Source organism: Limulus polyphemus, unplaced genomic scaffold (assembly GCF_000517525.1).
Source record: "Limulus polyphemus unplaced genomic scaffold, Limulus_polyphemus-2.1.2 Scaffold6589, whole genome shotgun sequence".
Lineage (NCBI taxonomy): Eukaryota > Metazoa > Arthropoda > Merostomata > Xiphosura > Limulidae > Limulus > Limulus polyphemus.
In genome coordinates this window covers 14642-19601 of record NW_013672199.1, presented here as the reverse complement: position 1 = coordinate 19601, position 4960 = coordinate 14642, and the positions used below count along the sequence as shown (strand labels likewise).

The window sequence follows — 4960 nt, the reverse complement described above, 5'->3', positions numbered from 1 at the left end:
TAAAACTTTAGTGATAATAAGACGGGTTTCTACAGCAGGTTAATATTGTTAAAACTTTAGTGATAATAAGACGGGTTTCTACAGCAGGTTAATATTGTTAAAACTTTAGTGATAATAAGACGGGTTTCTACAGCAGGTTAATATTGTTAAAACTTTAGTGATAATAAATCGTGCTTATAAAACAGGTTAATATTGTTAAAACTTTAGTGATAATAAATCGTGCTTATAAAACAGGTTAAATTGTTAAAACTTTAGTGATAATAAGACGCGTTTTTACAGCAGGTTAATATTATTAAAACTTCAGCTATAATAAATCGTGCTTCTAAAACAGGTTAATATTATTAAAACTTCAGCTATAACACAACGTGCTTGCACAATAACTCCAAAAATACAAATATAATGGACTAAATATTATTAAAACTTCAGCTATAACACAACGTGCTTGCACAATAACTCCAAAAATACAAATATAATGGACTGGAATGAATTCCTAATAACGTTTTCCTTACAAATGGTTCAAAAGAAACAGATCAAGTCTTAATGAGATAGAACTTACCAAAAACATTTAAACCGGAAACACCGTCAATTAACAACTGTCTTAACATGGCAGCGTGAATAACAACATGAAACTTCCTTCTAAACCTTGTGTTTACCTACATTATTCACCTATAAGATGACACAACGCTGATATCTCGATGAAAACAATAACTTATATTTCTATCCCTCAATACACAATATGTTATATTAATTTGTTTCTGTGCTAAAATCAAATGAAAACAAAACTCTGCGTAATTATTTATTTAAATGGCCACCAGAATCAGCCTGTGAAATATTTGAATATCATCAGACTTGCTTATTACGTGGTATGTTAATGGTTTATAAAAACAAACTAACAAACGAGAGAACTGTAATTTATTCAATTTGAACTCGAATTTTTAGAACCTGGAAATCATTAGTTGATTGGTTTAGCCGAAGAATAAACCTGAAGCTCACCGAGAACATTTTAAGTTATATAATAAAAAAAATAATATAATAAAAATTCTTGCTGGAGCTTTAAGGATTTGTAAATATTTTATCTATTTCAGTTGTTTGTACAACTGATCAAATGGCACACCATATTACTAGATATGATTAAGCTACTAAGGGACGCCATTTTGGTTAGGCTACACATTCTTGTAAAGTATAAAGACAGTTTGAAATATGACTTTACCATGAACGACCTGCTACCATTTCGGTGATTAATTTTTATATGGTTATATGGGGTATAAATATACAGAAATATAAAACTAGGACATTAATTCCTCTCTCAGTTCTTCCTGTGATATGATTATTCAACTTGAAGACAGTTTCTTGGAATTATAAACATTTGTTGTTTACATTTCTTCTGTTGAAGTACTATAAATCCTGAGGCTTTCCACTGAGGCTAAAAAAAGTGTGAATATTAAGTTACATGTATGCAAGTAAACTTCAAGACCCATTACAAGGGCATTAAAAATGGGTTTAGGAACTTTTATAACTGGCTAGAAAATAAAAATAAATTAGATTTAAAAATTGCTTGAATTTCTTTAAAACCCAAACACGTGTCTTTGAATGACCAACAGATGGCGCCGTAGTATGCCAATTCAACCTAACTTTGGTTTTTGCGTAAAGGAACATTTTAGTTCGTGATTAACAGACTTTTCAACCTACCTGGCTCCATCTCTTTCTATGTCTGATCTTTAGCTTATCTTTAAGGTGAGCGATCAGTTTGTTCTTGCCAGGCATCGTCCAGATGAGGCGGCCACCGAAGGGTGTTGGGAGTTTCTTAGGAGGCTTGAGACGAATGTTTGTCTGGTGAACGTTACTGGAAAAGAGTAAAGAACTATTGTAGAACAACTCGCTAAATAATCAAGACCGGCCGTCTGCTACAGCTTGTAACAAAAAGTTGGCAAACAAGGCTGAAACTTTCGTATGGCTTCCAGTGTAACAGACGTATCACATTAATATTTCTTTAACCAAACTTCATCTAACAATTGTAAAAAAACAACAACAAAAAACGTACACCTTTTTCTAATGTATTATTATAGCAAAGTGCCATATTAAATTGGACAGTATTTAAATAATTTTTTGTTCATGTTATAAATATGTATTTTAACAGGTATTGATAGCCCTAAATTATGGTTCCTTCTTGTGCTATAAAACATGATTTATTATTGTAAACATAGCTAAAATATGGTTGTTTCTTGTACCTGTATTTATACATCGTTCCACTAGATGGCGCTATAATTTCTCGTTTCATGTTATATGTTGCTCATATAATGATCGTTTTTAATTTATCAAATTTGACTTCGCTGCCAAAAACAGCTATTATTAACATTGTGGCTGGTTCTAATTGAATATATTTGTCGTAGGACATAAACCTGGCATGACATCGTGAATAGGGCGTTCGACTCGAAATCTCGGGTTCGAATCTCATCCACGAGCCTGCTCACCTTTTAACCGTGGGGCGTTATAATGTGACAGTTATCCACTATTCGTTGTAAAGAGTTAGTGGTGGCGGGTGGTTTTGACTAGCTGCCTTTCCTATAGTCTGTCATTGATGAATTAGGGACGGCTAGCGCAGATAACCCTCGAGTAACTTTGTATGGAATTCATCAAACAAATAACCATAACACGTTAAGACAAAATGGCCGATGGTGGAAAATTTTACAAGTTACGCCCTCTTGTTATTCAACCTTTCCCTTAGCAACACGTGCTTCACATGGATAACCTGGATACATGTTTTATGAAACGATGTTTCGCAATAATGTTAAGTTTATGATAAATTATAACTTATGAGCCTAGTTGTGCTCATAAATTCTTTTCAAACAAGTACATACGCTTATTATAATTATCGTGCATATTTTATCTGTGAACAGTTAGTTAAAATCAATATTTTCAGCTGTGGTTAAAGGACGGAAAATCCCTTGCTTTTGTTAGTCTATCAACTAAGTGGCCAAATGCTCTTGGTAAGGTATCAAAATTGAAATATTTCAGTGCTTGTTATACGGAAATACGTTCTTCTGGCTAGGTTGGTATGAGACAACGTTAACACAACCAAGTAATGAAGCAGTCGATGTCATCAGAAAATCTAAGATACAACGTTAACACAACCAAGTAATGAAGCAGTCGATGTCATCAGAAAATCTAAGAGACAACCTTAACACAACCAAGTAATGAAGCAGTCAATATTATAAGAGAAGCCCGAGCTGTCACAGAAATACAGAATATGTTGTCAAGAAGGCTTCAGCCTCAGATGCTGTAAAATATTATCTCACTATTTACAATTCTCCATTACAATTCTCCCTGTTGACATATTTGTAGGCAAAGAGTTTTGTAAAATATATATAACAAATTAAATGTAGCTTTTAGGTTTCACCAGAAAACAAACCCCAAACAGGACCCGGATCTCAGATCCCGTCAGGTCACAAGATTGTGCCGAATATTGCCGTATCATCAAGACCCGAACGATAAACAGCAGGTGTATCAAGAAATGTTGCATTGTAATTGTACCAGAAGGTTCAGTGTTTTCGTTACCTATTTCAAACAGAGTAATATGTAACTAGGTCATGTAAAATAAATTCTTGTAAGGGCGCTGGGATTTCTGAACCAAACACCTTCTGCCTGTACTACACCTAGAATGTCACTTTCTTCTATCACTGACTTTGAAGATGTTCACTTCTTTGTGAACAGTCGAAAAGACAGATTGAGGTTTGAATTATTGTAATCAGGACAGAGAAGAAATGAACACAAGTGAACTGGCGTTTAATTTATGATGTGATCGACGTGTACTGTTTTCTGTATCAATTCAGTTAATGAGATACTTGGATACAGACTCGTGACGGTGGTACACGTTCTGTTACTAATAGTATTTATACATTGTGTTCAAAGTTTAGATTCACGGAGTTCGAGGCTATCAAGTCAACTTCTGATATTTATAATACAAAAAACACCATAACAATGATATATATATTCTCTAAACCATAGGTTAAAAGTACTTTTAAGACATGATATCAAGATATCTCCTACGTACACATAAAAACTATCTTTAAATACAGGTACCATAAACTCTTCTACATTACTAATATCATTAAACCTTTCACAATACTGATATTAGATATCACAGCCTACTGATATCATGAGGTTTTCTGCAGCACTGATATAATCACCTCCCCTACAGTACTGATATCAGTTCTTCTAGAATACTAAACTACCCAGCTCTCCTGAGTACTGATATCAGTTCTTCTAGACTACTAAACTACCCAGCTCTCCTGAGTACTGATATCAGTTCTTCTAGACTACTAAACTACCCAGCTCTCCTGAGTACTGATATCAGTTCTTCTAGACTACTAAACTACCCAGCTCTCCTGAGTACTGATATCAGTTCTTCTAGAACACTGAAATAATCATATCTCCTGAGTATTTATATCAGTTCTTCTACAATACTAAAATAATCATATCTCCTGAGTATTTATATCAGTTCTTCTAGAACATTGAAATAATCATATCTCCTGAGTATTTATATTAGTTCTTCTAGAACATTGAAATAATCATATCTCCTGAGGACTGATATCAGTTCTTCTACAATACTAAAATAATCATATATCCTGAGTACTGATAACAGTTCTTCTAGAATACTAAAATACTCAGCTCTCTTGAGTATTTATATCAGTTCTTCTAGAACACTGAAATACTCAGCTCTCTTGACTATTTATATCAGTTCTTCTAGAACACTGAAATACTCAGCTCTCTTGACTATTTATATCAGTTCTTCTAGAACACTGAAATACTCAGCTCTCCTGAGTAATTATAACAGTTCTTCTAGAACACTGAAATACTCAGCTCTCTTGAGTATTTATATCAGTTCTTCTAGAACACTGAAATACTCAGCTCTCTTGAGTATTTATATCAGTTCTTCTAGAATACTAAAATAATCATATCT

At 33.5% G+C, this 4960-nt stretch overlaps 1 pseudogene; it reads right to left on the bottom strand.

Moving 5' to 3' along the window:
- LOC106473878 overlaps positions 1-4960 on the bottom strand; it is a 27430-nt pseudogene that overhangs the window by 8382 nt on the left and 14088 nt on the right.